Source organism: Venturia canescens, chromosome 5 (genome assembly GCF_019457755.1).
Source record: "Venturia canescens isolate UGA chromosome 5, ASM1945775v1, whole genome shotgun sequence".
Lineage (NCBI taxonomy): Eukaryota > Metazoa > Arthropoda > Insecta > Hymenoptera > Ichneumonidae > Venturia > Venturia canescens.
Window position 1 is genome coordinate 2,932,669 of NC_057425.1, and position 16,029 is coordinate 2,948,697.

At 44.4% G+C, this 16,029-nt stretch overlaps 1 protein-coding gene across 1 annotated transcript in view; it reads right to left on the reverse strand.

Annotated features, from left to right (window-relative positions):
- Positions 1 to 1,329: 1,329 nt before the first annotated feature.
- Positions 1,330 to 16,029, reverse strand: part of LOC122411684 (uncharacterized) — a 94,894-nt gene continuing 80,194 nt past the window's right edge. Inside the window, exon 5 of the mRNA XM_043420678.1 lies at positions 1,330 to 2,051. The gene's annotated coding sequence lies outside the window, so the exon portion shown is untranslated. The remainder of the gene's footprint in view (positions 2,052 to 16,029) is intronic.

Sequence of the window (16,029 nt, forward strand, 5' to 3'; positions counted from 1 at the left end):
AGTACGAAAATGACCCTTGTCGTATCGCTTAGGTTGCAATGCTGTGGTGTGATATCAGATACTGGAATATTGCTGGTAGATTCTCGCCTATTGAGACGCCCGATAATCGCGTGGCTTTGCGATCGAACAAGGTGAAATGGGAAAAGTTTAATGAGCGGTTGGGGCTCTGGTATCCTTCGAGTCGTTCTTTTGATTCAGATTCGGTTAAAAGACGTCGTCGTTTGCGTGGTGTAGTGTGGAGCTCATAACTTCCGTGTCACGTTCGTACGAACGTTTCCTCACACGAGCGTCGCCGGATAGATTGATCGATTATGGTGAATTAAGTGGCACACGAGACACAAGGCTTCATCGATATGGCGCCAAAGATGTTAAGTCTCTAGGGTCATTGATCGGGCGAGTGGGATTCTCGTCAAGATCGATCGATCAATAATCTTTCATTAACGTCTGACCGATTGAGTATGACGACGGCGACAATGATGAACTCCCCTCGAAATGAGAACTCGATCCGTCCATCTCGAGGGAGCAGGCATCTTCAGTGGTTATATTGTCATCCTGATACTCTTCGCTCTCGCGTATATAAGCTGGGTGTTTACGCGTACAAAGCGAAAAGGAAACTTCAAGATTGTGTTGGGATTCGAAGGAGGGAGGGGGAGAGAGAAAAAGAGGGGGAAGAGGCGCGATGCACGATTTCTTGCCGTGCCCGTAGTTCCAGTTTAACCGGTAACTCAGCAAGACCGTGCTGAGTAATCAAACAATTACCGTGGTGTTCTACGTTGTGGCATCGTACCATGCAGCCTCCAAATCCATGTGCACAGCTACACGTTCCCAGTAGGGTTGAGGGACTGTGTGTGGAAGAGAGACAAGGTGGAGGCGCCGGGGAGGGCACCGATGCTCCTAGCAGAATCAAGGATTCGAAGCTCCGACGAAGCGCTCAAGAGACCCAAGCGATTTCACCGAAATAACGCTTACCAGTCGATATTATCACCCGCAGTCTCAAGTTCGGAAGCTTGCCAGCCTCGACCAATCTCCCTACCAAACGCTACCTAATTGACTGTTAAATTATCACGGAACTCCCGGATAGAAGTTACTTTGTACGTTTCGCTTCTTCGCTCCTGAACTCCCACAGATTTCGTCGTTCCTTCTGTAGCCGCCTGCTACGGTTTCTTTCAAACGGCACACAATCAATTGGCACTTACGGGATTGGAAGAGAGGAAACGATGAAAATTTTTCCTGTATTTTTTCAAACTCAATCGAACCTAACTTTTAAGGTCTTTTCTTCTCAGTAATTAATCGCTACTCTTAATATATCAACTTATTATTCGAGTCGCATGATTTCTTAATGAAACAATATTTTCGTCGCGTTAACCGTTGAAGTGCCTCTTACCGGCGAGGCTCAGTCTTCCGCACCGATTGAGCTCCGCATCCCTTCGTTAGGGACGATAATTTTGTAGCTTTTATGAGGATACAAAGTAAAGTGTCTATCAACGGGACGCGGAGAATGCACGTAAAATAAATGAGCCGTATATTCGTATGCGTTGGTGCAAGCGTGCAAAAGCAGATTTGACCACCAGTTTGGGAAGTCGCCTGCATGCTCTCAGCCTCTTTTCAATTCTCTTTTTCTTCTTCATTCTCTCAAAGAAGCGTTGGCATACGAGAGTGTCCATGAAGGCATAGCAATGGCCGCTAATCCTGGGTCAGATACCGGCGATGCTTCAGTGACGACCTTTACGAGCCATAAAAGTACTAAAAGGGTGACAACGAAAGTATTCGCGCGAAATTGAAAAGCTGCACGATATGAATATTCATGTGCTTGGACCCACTCGTACTACATTTTCCTGTTGCTCATCTCTTTCTTACACACGCTCTTCGTTCACACTTTAATATCACATTTTATAGCTGAGGACGGCCCTTCTGATAGATGCGCTCGGATGAAAAGCTTCGTTGCAAAATACCACATGAATCGTTGTCGGTCCTCATTATCATCAGCATAGCTTCGATCGTAACCATCAACGTTTTCCTTCTCTCGGTCACCATCGAAAGCATTTCGATTCCTGAAAACGATATAACGTACTTTGTCAATTGATGATAATTCCAAAAGAAAATTTCACAAATTATGACTCATCATTGAGCATTGATAATTTCTCCTCGACGATACTTGCGCTCGATCATTATTTTTAGGTCACTGGAAACAGAAGTTTCGTTGGACATGAAATATTCGTATCGCAACTTTGTCAAGTCGCTGCTCTGTCTCCAGATCATTCCAATGGAAGTGAATTACTTGGAACGAATTATTTGAAGTGGGTGCGAGCATCGGTTGGCTTCTTGTCGATAAAATATGGAGGGAATAAAAATGAGCATTTATTGGAAGAGCGTGCTCGTTCAGTATCCGGGAACGATTTCAATATAATTATAAATTACAATCGAGAACTGCGGTTGCGCATCGGGAATGGACTCCAACGCAATTTACGACGGAGCCAGAGTCTTTAGTCTTCGAATTTAAGAGCATTCGAACGTGCTGTCTCCCGAACGTTCGCGATAATTATCATAAATTATTAATAACTACCTAAAAGGACATGGGAAAGCGAGAAAGATGGAGAGACAGAGAGAGAGAGAGAGCATCACGTTCCGAGATTTTCTACAAAGAAAGGGAAGGAAAAGAACTGAGCATCGAGGTCTTTTCTTCTTTCTTTTCACGTTTTTATGTGCCCGTTAGATTTTACGATCGAACCAAAAAATAGCCGAACGATTATGGGTATATACAGGGGGTCTCAAGTTTATATCTCACTTACGCTTCTTTTTTTCTTTCTCACTCGATATCTTCCTCCTGCAACGTTCGTACATTATTTACACCAGCAGAAGCGCAGCGATCGCATGTACGCTTCTTCTAGCCATCCGGTATAAAAGCAACAATTCAAGTTCCATCGTGGCAAAGTTGAAACAGACAAAACGAAGCTCGAGAGTAATAGAAATTGAAAAAGCGTGGGCGATTCCTCGGTCAAGTGAAATGCTATAAAAGGAAAATGGCGGAGCTTGTCACATTCATTCTCCAAGAATTTTTTTAATACCCTCGCCTTTTTCTTCTTCCCTGATCACATTACATTCTTCGCATCTGAAAGATATTGACACGAACCTCAGCGAGAATTTACATCGGGAATTGGACGAAAAACTCAAAAATCACGTCACAGCAAAGTGTCAGCTCCCCCACATTTTTCACTCCAGCCATTCAACGTCTCATCGACTTCCAAGCATTTTTTTAACTCCCACGAAAGATCCACGAGCTACGTGCTCCATTCGCTCGGTATATTCAATTAATCAAATAATTAATTCCTACCGCGTAGACGGCACAGCCCTGAAATGAGGAGAACAATAATTGTCAATCACAGAGCCAAACACGCGTCCCTCTCGACTCGAAGGATTTCGATTTCGATAGTTTCGCGTACGAATGTATCAAACGGTGATATACAGTCATAGAGTTGTTTGTATAGATATATACACGGAATATCCCTATAATAGCTACAATGCCAGGGGCGATACGTCGTCTCGTTGATGTCAAGGAATCTCGAAGCAATGCGGCTGTCGTTGTGCTGCCGGGCGTGAGTTTCTGTTCGACGAGAAAGCCGGGGAGGGAAGTTCTCGATTCTCTCATCGTTACGATTATCGAGAAAATGTCGAGAGACTATTCAGGCTGGAAGCGTCGGATTCTCAATCTGTGAAGGTTGCCGATGCTTCGCACGGGCGAGAGAGAAAATGATGGGATTTCGAAGCTGTTCAGTTCATACACATGTATATGTAGGTAAACATACTTCATCGCGGATGGATGCTGAGAGTTGTGCTGTCCTTGGAGGCGGTTCGACCTGGTTGTCAGTTAGACAGGATCGACTCTGAAAATGCGCACACCCATGGACCAATACTATTTGCCGCGTGTGCAAACGAATACATAATCTCGCCCACGTTCGCTACTTCGATCGACGAACGTTCCGCATACATTGAATTGCCTCGCGTCTTATATTTTGTATCAAGCAGATTCATTCCTAGCTGTCTGTCCCTTCTCGAAGCGTTTCAACCGAGTCCCAGCACAACTCGCACGTTGCCGCGGAGTGAAACGCAGCGGCGTTAATTATTACCACCCGCTGAGTAACGAGCACGGAGGGATAAATAAGAAAATCAACCTCGGCGTGTGGTAACTCTCCTCCTTGATCGTCGTCTCCATTTCCGAGCTAACGAAAATGACGTTTCTCCTCATCTTCATCATCCCCAAATATCCCAACATCTCTGTTTATTTTTCCCTCACAGTATTCGACAAATTGCTTGACGATCCTCCCCACAATCAGGCCTACATTTATGTACACTGTACAAATGATGTCTCGCGAGGCTGAGACCATGCCAATAGTCACTGAATCTTTCTTCGATCCTATTGAAACTGGCGAGTCTCAAAAGACATTCCCATCCACTTGCTTACCGACAGACCACGAAAAAGAGAAAGAAACCGCGAACGCTACACTTTCAACTCGACCCTGCGTTCATTTTTTTCCCTCGATCAATTTCAATGTGACGATAAAAACGAGCATCAACGACAAGAAAGAAGCGAAAGTCTCGTTTGCCCTCAATCAGTGATTTTCATTTCCTGAGAATTACTGAGCGCCTCAGAAAAGCGATATTTGATGCAACGAAACTCGCGTGACGTTTCGAAACATTTGCTTTCCACGTGAGCGTTAATTCTAATGGAAAAAATTAGTATTCGTATCGAAGGAAGAGAATTCCAGGGATAAAACAATATTTTACAACTGTTCGGGTGATTCGAGGGACCGACAATAGAAAAGTGTGCCGTGTACATGGACATTAACGTGTGTACACTCGGTATAGGACACGGAGAATATAAACGACGAGACCGCGATACCTCAACGAGGGACTAAGATGGCGCGCGCGGCTTGTGGCCCCGAAACCACGAGACCACGAAGTAAACTGGCCTGGACATATTATATAATACGCTTGTAGTACAACTATAGCAGCAGCCGCAAAGATTCGATCTACTTAGTTATTCATCTCTCGTGTTTATTCCGGCGAAACCCGTCCAAATACAGCACGTCGAAATGATGTTACGCGCTCTCGGTATCCCCCGCTCATCGCGTTCCTCTTTTTATCTCGCTCACTCTCAGTTTCTTTCTCACTTTTATAACTATTTCTCGTTCTACCATACCCCGAAACAATAAATGTCTTCGAACGCTCCGTGGACGGTGTGAAGTGGGAGACAAAAGATCGTATCGCCACCGTGATTGAGAGCGTCGCTTCGCCGCCTTTTTGGTAGCAAGAATTCGCCGCTCGCGTTCTCAGAAGTCACCGATTAATTGTCACATGCGAAGGTAATTGTCACCGACCGCTTTAAATTTTATAGAATTTTTATTACGGTGAAAGTAATAATGCGATTTTCACGTGGAACCGTTGAAGCTGAACTGTGACCTCGTTGCGGGCCCAAATATGGAGTACAATTATCGAAAGCCTTGCTAATATCTGACTATCGGTCCGCTGATCTGGAGCACGGAATGAGATCTTTTCGGGCTTTCGCTCCAAAGCAGGTCTCCGGGTCGTCGATTTGTCCACTGACGTCCAAGTGGACCAGCCGATCGTCCAAATTTTAACGAATTTTCTTGGAAATTCCTGAAATAAGGGAGAAAGTCGACTGGAGGCTTTTTGGAGCAAAACTCGCATAAATTTGCGAGCAGGAGATTTTTCGATTTGATAATCCGAATGAAATTGTGTATTCCCATCATTACAGAAATAGTAGAATGAAAAATATGAGTTTTGATTTCCGGTGGAGCTATCAAACTCCTTCGAGGCTACGTCAGTCTGCACTGCTCCATAGAGAGTTCAAAATTTATGCTTTACCTCAATTCGAATTCAATTTGCCCTCATGATTTCTCCAGCTTCGATGAATAAAACGAGCAACACGGTGACCGATAATACGAGTATCGAGCTCAAGATTTATTCCAACCAATAGCAGAGGATTGTGCAGGTAAAAGAGGCTTGCCAGGGTGCGTGGGACTACAAATCTTTGAATAATTCAGTGGGGCAGAAAGCCATTGGATCTCTTGAGGGTTTACCGTATTAAAATTCTCCGGGAGCGGATGATATCGGCGGGCAGAAAACACCAGGACGTTCGACGTGTTCGCGAGATATCGCGTAAGAAAGAAATTCCTGGGATGCAGGTGCGGAGGAACATTGAAAAATCGAAACTGCGAGATCGAGACTATCGGAAAAGCAAATACAGGGTCACGACGTGCTGTAAAGTAAACTCCTGATTCGAATACGCTGGTTAAATTCTCTCGACCAACCGGGCAAAGATGTTGCGAAAGCGCGCTCTCGTATCGTTTCGGGAAATGTTTGTCCGCGAGAATAGCATAACCTGCGAAACGAGAAATCGACGATTTGCATATTTATGGTGCAGCCGAGGCGGAGCCTTCGAGGCCGGAGATCGAGCAGGATAGATCCGCGGAGCTAGGGAAAACGTCGTGACGCTTGATCAGCTCCGGCAAACATTTTTAGCGTAAAAAATCTGACGAGCGTATTCCCCTCGCCGCTTTTAAATTCTGCAGACTACTGTTTTTCCTTTGTTACAAAATACCATTGGACTTTCTAGAAAAAAAAAAGGAATCGAAAGAAAAATTCGACGAAAGAACGAAATTGGACCAGATGCAAAGAAAGTAAAAAAAATTAATGACATTCATTTTGCAGTTCAATTGCAGAAAAAAAACCGTCAAATCCACACGTTTGGCTTCGAATACGAAGGAAGATTAAAAATCAACTTGGGTTTTTAGTCACAGCTTGCCCGTTCTAGCACCTTTCAAACTGTTAAAAGTCTTACAGGTAAAGAATGAGCTTTCAAGGCATCTCCACTCTTAGCCCCAACACGTAATACGGGCGGATCCCTCATCAGCATCATCCTCGAAACAGCTTCGAAAGTATGCTGTGTAAGTTGGTGCATAAGATGCTACTCATTTCGGCACAAGACAGCGCGATCGTTGTTGTGCTCTTCTTTGGGCATGACGAGCAAGTAGCGTTTCGGTATCGCGTGTCAGTAAGGTTCATGGCGGTTTTCTCTTGACGCTACTTAACAAACTTAGCGAGTGCACGACGCCAGCGAGCTATACGAGAACAGAGTGTCGAGTACACCGCGGAGAAGGAACCCTGCGATCTTCACCCCTGTGGCATCGGGAAACCGTGTGTCCCTTCTTCTCCAATGCCCTGCACCATCGCGACTCATACTCTGTGGCGAAGTATATACACCCGCATACAGGAAGACGAGTGCAAGAGCCACGTTGAAATTCTTAACGCTGTTAAGATATGTTAATTTTGTTTACCTATAAGCTATTAAAGGGGTTCTAACGTGCTTAGGAGCTAAACCAGTTTAGTTTTCACTGGATGTGTTCCACGATGCTGGATAAATCCTCTGCGCGGATACGACCAAGTGTGGGTGCTTTTGCGAGTCGTGGTAGAAAACAGAGTATCTAAAGGAACACGCGGTACGTTCAACGATCGCAAACAAGGAGGCTTGCCGTTGCGGAGAAGCCAAAAAGACTTTATAGTAACGGGCTCTATCATCATACACGAGGTTTTCTAGGTTAAAGTCAATAAAAACTTAATCTTTTCGCTCTTCAATTTTTCCGACGAACAACGTTTGTTGCATGGTCACGATATTCCTCGCACGAGTTGGCATTCTGTCTTGTGTCGCCCATTCTGACATGTGAAATCTAGGAAAAATTAGGGAAAGCATTTTTTTGTGAAAATTGTCATTGGTTTAGCGTCGGGGTAGTTCGCCACAATGATGAGTCGAAGCAAATCATAAATTCAGTGGCTTCCAACACTGTATAATTCACTGTAGAACAACCCTTCGTTTCCATTCTCCTCGAATTCTCGTGTCTGCCGTTGAGCATTGACTTTTTGTCGATCCTTCGCGTCTTTAGATTAGTAAAAAAAATGAAAGAACTTTATTCGAATAATTTTTCTCATACCCATACAATCTGGTGTCCAGTTAGATGATAAGCTCCGTCGCAAAGCCTGATTGCTTCGCTCATCGATTGTGCACAAAACTCACTGTACATTATAATCACATCCCCGTTCCTTTCCTCGAATCGAATATCTACACGACACGAGGAGAGGAAAGAACGATACGGTCTGAAAAGGGTTGGGAAATCGGTAGAGAAGGTCCCTGGCCCCAGCTTCCCGAAGGGAACACCCTCGTGTTGTGGAAGAGCTTCTCCTTCCAGGGCATCTTATCGCTGCGTCGAGTCTGCAAACACACTTGGAGCGAATGCACGTGAATGAGACGGCTTTGCTGCTGTTTGGTTGGGGGTTATCGAAATCCGCGAGGACTATATCGCCTCTTCGTCATCTTGTAATCTCTCATTCTCTCGTTTTCGTCCCCTTTCTCCAGCCCTCAGTCTTATGGCTCCTCACACTTGTTGTACACGCTTTTGACTCTCATCCCAGAGGACTCTGGCAACGAGGATAAAAAATTCTTTAAAAAAACGTCAATTCGTAAAGTGGAGACAACTTTAAGGCTGCCGATGCCTCACTCCCTTTTTCCAGTGCACTTTGCCATCGAATTAACTTTTTCAATAAAGTCTCCTTAAAAATAACACGACTCTGGATTCCTTCGCAACAATTCGATGCTTGCGCAAGTGAGAAGCTCATCGGGAGTCAACGACAGAAATTCGTTCCTAACAATAATTATAAGCAATGTAAAGCCGAGCCAGTGAATCCCACGATTCTCGAAGCCACATCTCCAAGAGTGCTCCTCTCTATCACCGATCTCCTCGTTGAGAACAATTTAAAGTGTTTGCCATCACTAATAACCCAGCGAGCAAACGCAGCATTATTAACAGGTTCGCAAACATCTCTTGTATTAGTGATCCTGACGATCAAGCCCATCCACTCAGCTCCATACCTATCTCCGTTCCCGCACCCCATACATACATAAATGCTACACAAGCATCATTGTATATCACGCATATCAGGGGGGCCAAACATACTCTTTGCAACCACGTGCGCGCAACGTTTACCTCTCGGCACCATCAGCCCCTGAGCCCATCTCTCCCACCGCCAATTCTATACAGATATTTGCCGTGTCTACAAGACTCCAAATTATCTCTGGCGATTTGTAGATTAAGGATTTTCACGTTGGAAGAGCTAACCGAAAATTCTGTGTGTTGGGATTGCGCGTTTTTTCTTTCGCGAATCATCATGTGGGGGGCTGAAGCACGAGTGATTTGCAGCTTCCACCGAACGCGAAGGATCGTATCAACTATCGTGAATCAGAGTACTGAAAAAAATCGATCCCGAAGCTGAGGAGCTCGAAAACCAAATATAAACATCAAAGAAATCAAAGCAACGAATAGACGCCAAAACGAACAAAATTTCGAGGTTATATTTAATGATCCCACGGATAGAGATCGATGATGTACGGTGTCGTAATTCAGAGCGTATAGATAAGCTCGGTATAGATAAGCGAGACATTTTTGCCAAATATTCGATAAGTTATGAAAATAATGAGAGGTAAATTCACCAAACGATGGGTACAATGTAAGAAAGTGTTTGAACTGCATTTAGGTTCTGGAAATTCATCGGCATGCGTACATCAGCCGTGTGTGGTAAATTCGTTAGTATATGAAGGCAAAGTCGCTATGAATAAATTCCTGGCTTTTCCGAAGTGGAGAAGAATACTAGAAGGAATGGTAATGGCGTGAAGAGACGGGAGAGAGGGAGAGAGCAAGAGAATGCACGGAACGGAATAGTAATGAGAAGTGCAAGAAGTCCAAGAGGTGATGAGGGAATTTGAGACAAAGTCGGCGAGTATAGAGCATACATATTTATGTCTATGTATTTTATACTTGAAATTATATACACACAGTTGGTATGTGTCTGAGCACTACACAAACCGAATATTTATATACCTGGGAAACATGACGATTGCACGTATGTCTAGCTATGTACTCGGGCACTGCTGCTGGCATCACAAGGAATATAATTTCAGGATTAATCGAGCGCGTTTGAAATATCAAGGCAAATGCGCCTCGTCTCTTTCTCTTTCCCAATTCCACTCTCGCCCTCTTTCCTCCTCTGTCGTTCGTGCCTCTGGTGTCGCGTGAAAAGCAAAATCGACGGTGTTTCTATAAATTTGCAAGACGAGAGACACCGTCTTCCTCTAGTTTCTGTCTTTGTCCCCATATCTGTGTCTACCAGCTCTCACATCACTTTCTCTCTTCGCGTTTCTCTCTCTCTCTTTCTCGTGCTTTTTTTCATATTCCTCCCTCCCTTTCTCTCATTTTCATCGCTGGTTCAAAACGGCCGAACGACACAGAGGATTGGCAACCTGACAAAGACCGGCAATGGCAATTTGTTCCGAGTCGAACGCATTACATTAATATTCTGGCAACGCTCGACCAAACATTCTCTTCTGGCTTTCGCGGTCTTCTTGATATTTTGTGCTTGTAGTACAGACGCGCGCGCCAGAGCGACTCTTCTCCTTCCCGACGATTCTCGCGATTTTCGAAGCATCCTTTTCTCTATTTATTCTTTAAATATGTATTATGCCTTCTTCTGTATGGGGCTATTCCCAGATTATTCATCTGCATGCTTGATCCCGTCTTCGCGTTCTTCATACCGTTGTCACCGTACGTCTTTGTCTCTGTAAATCTTTCCTGGAATGTGTCAATGCGAAGCCTCATAATAGATGAACGTCATGCTTGTGAAAGCATCAGCCGTTCTTCATGACGAAAATCGTGAAGTTTTTGAAGATCTCGAGCCAACTGCGTGTTCGATCGAATCCTCATAAAACACGATATTCCTTCGAATCGTTTTCGAGTCGTGTTTTATTGCTACAATTCAGACCTACGTGGCAGATAAATGGCGGAAAAAAATTCTCGTATTAGTACAGCAGGAGCCTTGGCTTTCTTGAGAATGAAAGAGAATCGCTGGCGATGAAATACTCAACGACAGTAAATGCTGAAGCACATTCACGGTTGGGTCGTTAACGCAGTCGCTTTCATGCTCACAACAAAGCATAAATATAACTGATTCCCCTAAGGTTTGCCCCTTTGTGTATCGTCTCAGAGGATATTGTAATGTATGTATGTATTTATAATAGTCGGATGTATAGCGAGAGCGAACGAGCCCGGTGATCCACTATCACGATATCAGCGTGGGAGGGCACCAAGAGTGCAGTTTTGTAGTCTGCGGCTGGTCCACGATTCGCTACGGCCGCCGACGAGCCGCGATATGTGCACAAAAACTTGAAAGACCAACGGATGAGACTAAATAAAATGTGCGTTTTAAATCTCACGTGTGTACTATGTGCGAGTTTGCTTTTTCAGAAAACTCTCCAACGACTTCCACCATCAGCGTCTACCCTCGAGTGTCATTTTCGTTTAAATGCATCTGCATAATAATGACAATAACAACTGCCAATGCTTCCAAAGATAACAACAATGGACTGGAGGAATGAATCGTCACTGTCAGTTAAAAAGTCGTTGATCCTCTCACTCGAAACGATCGAAAAATGAATAAATAGAAATTAATCTCGATAGTAAGAACAAACGATGAAAAAATAGCCCAAATTACGTATCACTCGAAAAAAAAAAAAAAAAAAAAAAACGTAAAAACTCCACGAATTCTCATCCAGAAATAAAGTTCCAGGGAAAGACAAATTCGGTGTACGTTTTGAATACGAAAGTTGAAATAAAAAATTCATGGATGACCCTCCGACGATACTATTTCGTGATTATTTCGTATAGTATTTCGGATGGGATGATGAGTCACGAGAAGAACCAGAGGTGAGAACGCTACAGTGGAAATAAGGTTGAAACACCAGTGAGAATTGAAGAGTGAAATGACACGCTTTTTCGTAGATTAAAATTGATAGAAAATCGTGTAGAGCATACGAAATTCTGTGGTTCTTGGGTCACGTATATATTCATTCGTCTTGTTTTTGGCGGATTCTCCTCGAGAGTCGATGCCAGAAATAATATTGGTCAGCAAAGACGATGTACCGTTGTGGGCCTTAGATCGTCGTGTGGCAAAGTAAAATCACGTTTGCCGTCTACGGGGGTGGCACGTATATACATGTATACACGCCGTGTACGTGCTATGCGACATCATCGGCTAACGAACTATATTCGTCCACCGACTCCGTCATCGTGTATGCCCTACGCGCTCTCTCTCTCTCTCTCTCTCTCTTTCTGTCTTTTCATCTGCATTTTCTCTCATCTCTCATCGCCCGAGTGTACTCTTCTCTTCGGCATTCCTCGCCTTTTAAATTTAGTCTTTCTTACCATATCATATACACCGAGCTATTGCAATATTAGCGACCAGCTCGAAGATCGCATTAAACTCGTGCATCGAAATCTCGTACTATTTCAGCGGGAGCTCGAATTCTCCTATTATCATTTGTCATGGGGGATCCAAAATCAGACACAAACGATGAATTCGCCGAGTTTCTTATTTCTACATCTAATTCTTTTGAATATTTCACCTTATTGTGTCAAGCTTCATTCATTTTTTCTATTTATTCTTGTTCTAATGAGACTATTCCACCGTCACCGGTCGAGGAATTTGCTTTAAATCTGTTCTTCGATCTCTGCTTGTCTTTGATAATTTTATTATAAATTGTCGTAATTTCTAACTCTTCAATTCAATTTACCGGTCTCGGTTCGTGTCATAAAAAATGAAGACATGCATGTTTTGTAGTATTCGATTATCGATCGAGACACCGTCCTATTTGGAATCTGTTAAAATATGCAAAAAAACAAAATAAACGTCTTAATCCAGAGTCTCCAAAGACGAAAATATTCCAAAACGAAGTTGCACTTGCCGCTTCGTCATGCACCGCGCGGCGTTTCTCTGGAACGTAACTTTTCACTTAACGGGAAAGCCCAAACGGAATTCCATACGAAAATCTTCGAGCAAACTTCAGCATCGACTCCTTATGCCAGCACCAAAATATAATTCAAGTTCGATGCACCGAAGGTAAAAAAATAATAATTATGCGGAAAGATGTAAATGAGCATGAAAATATGAAAAGATTTATTAATACCGAGAGGAGAGGAGTATCAAGTATTTGTTATCCCTGACGATCGAGCACGGGTCTGTTGGATACTCGAGACAAATGCGGCCCCCCGCGCCAGGGGGTGCAGAGAGGGGTGCTGTTGGTTGCATATACGGGGGTCGGTGATAAACAGTGTCGCTCATTCACAATGGGCAGCGAACAAGCATTAAAGCGGACTAATATGAAGTGTATTAATGCGAGCCGCATTGTCTAGCTCATGCGTACACGGCTACTGTCGTTGGAGTCCGGACTTTATCCCGCCGTGGGGGGCCCCCCACGCTCTCACTGCTGTGTGTGTTCCTGCATGTGTATGACCAGAGAGCACGCATTTTCCTCTTTGCTTTCTCATCCTACGCTCCGTACGCGCTCTGCCGATATTCTTCTCCATTTTTCAACATTAGTAACGTTTTTTTACATTTGTTCGTACAACGCATACGAGAGTAACATAAAATGCTTAAATTTATCACTGGCGGAGACATTAATGAGACTTTTGCTTACGTTCGAACAAGGCATTGTCAGGGTAAAAGCATGAGTCACTTGACTAGATATCGCCGAGCGAAGAACGCCGACAATTCGATTCCGAAAAGTTTCTCTAATTCGGTCAAATTCTCGAATCGATCACCGCATCGACTCGGATGAAATTCTTGCGAGAAGTTTCCTTCACGGAAAAACAGAGATCCGACGAAGGAAACGTTAAAACTCGAGAAAAATTGCGTAAGAAAAGCACCGACGCGGACGAGAAAAGAGAAAGAAAGGTCGCCGAGATTTATGCCGAAGGCTTTTGTGCTGCTCGAATTCGTGCAAAGTTTTGCGTTTTTTATTCTGCTCGTTCTTCCGCAACGATGATGCACCCTCTATTCATACTCATGTCGACGTACTAACGTATACGTTTTATTATATATTTGTGTACGCGAGAGCGAGAGCGAGCGAGCGAGCGCGGGAGGGAGGGAGAAAAAGCCCAATCGGCCAGGAACACAGAGCCTCGGCAAGCCACGGGAAAAGGATGTGGGCTCTAGTTCTGCCCACTGGTCTAAATTATGGGGTTTTCTGTCGAGCTCCGCGACGCATAATTGATTGCCCGTGTTATGTTAAACATCCCGTGGTCCTCCATATAGTCCAAGAGGACTCTCACCCACACGCGGATGTTTGGAGGGCGCAGAAGAGTTTCGAGGTGTAGGTGGAGGACTCCCACCTCTCTCTCCTCTCTTTTCCTCTGCGTTTCTCCGACTCCCTCTTCGCTCTCGACTCCCGGCTATACGTACTCGCAAAATTTATTTAGTATCTCGGACAGTGGAGAGCCCGGATTTTGAATAATTTCGTACGGGTACAACGCTCGCTGTAACACCCGCGACTGCTTCCGAGTTTCGGCCACTCGCGCGTACGTGAGTTTTCTCGAATTTACGCAGCGGCCAAGAGCCTGCGAAATATTCAATGGGAATAACATCGCTGCTTAGGTATACTCAGGATGAAAAATTACTTGAAAACATCGACATACCTCCCGACATTGGTACGGCTGCTGTTGAGACAAAACTTTCGAGGGGTTCCACGTGACAATGAGAATCGATCGAAATAATTCACTCAAAGTTGTTCCGAAACTCACTACCACAGCTGGACTCGTTCGAACACTCTTTCTCCAACAGATTCGTAAAACGAACTCCGAAAGAGGACGGATTGCAGAAAGTCCGAGCGAGCGGTTCAATGAAAATGAATAAAAATTTTAAATAAAAATGGCCCAACGAGAGGCAAATGAAAGGAGAGGCCGGCCGATCGGATAAGTTTCACGATACGCGGCGCGAGGTCCGCTGTGGGCTTTGCCAGTAGGAGAAAGGATAGGAGAGAGGAAAAAGACATATTAGAGACATCATAATGCCAGAGCGAAGCTGTGTTTCAATTTATAACAGGGATGATATCGCGCTCTTGAGCGTCTCGCTCTCGAGAAGTGGCATTGTGTTCTTCGTGCTCTTTTCGTATATGCACATCCGCGGCGTGCGGTATTCGTTTCTGACGTTGCACCGACTTCTCTATAGCGGTGGCAGACACTCCGACAGACGGCGCACGTATGCGCAGCGATCTCCGCAGCTACACCAGGAATCGACTGTTCCACAAGAGAGAAGCACCATCTAAAAGTATACACAAAGATATTTCGAGAGTTGCAGCGAGAGCAAAAGGTCTGAATGGCTATCGATTTCTATCGTTGAACCGTCCCGCTCGAGTCCTTATGCTTTTCAGAGTTCAAGATTTATATATATTCACGTGTTCCCGTGTACGAATGCTCTATACGCGTATAAAGACACGTGTATACCTTGCTGCATCCTGGGTGGGGTCCATCTCATCGTTGCTTCTCGGTGGCCCCACCGTTCAGGATATCCTTTTGATATCCTGTTAACTAATGCCCCCTATTCGTTACGATGCACGCCCTGAGATACATATAATTCTCGTGTAACGGATATATACATATCTCGTGGGCAGAGAGAATGGGAGGGATCCTGATAAGGGAAGCATTAAAAAATGAAGCAACAAAAAAACAATGAAAGCGCGAGCTGCTTTCCGCTGGGTTCTGACTCTTCTATCTGCAACGAAACTATAAATATTCTTATAGCAATCTTCTCGGATGGAGAAAACAACATTTTTTTTTGTACTCAAGCACTCAGTGGTGGGAAAAACTGAAGGAAAATATTGTCGATGAGTTTACCGGGACGAGGGAGCTCGAATTTCACTTCGTAAGTAGCATTTTGACGTTTATTCCTGCAAATTGTTATTTCGAAACGAATTTCAAGCATCAAGTTTTATTGCCAAGAGTTTTTCGTTCAAGTGTAATGCGCATCTCGGCTTTTTCGCGGAGTAATGCGCGTCATGCGAAGAATGCGTAATTACTCTCCAGAAGCTGAACGCGACATAGCGCGGCTGAGAAGAGTCCGCGTGTGGATCCGTGT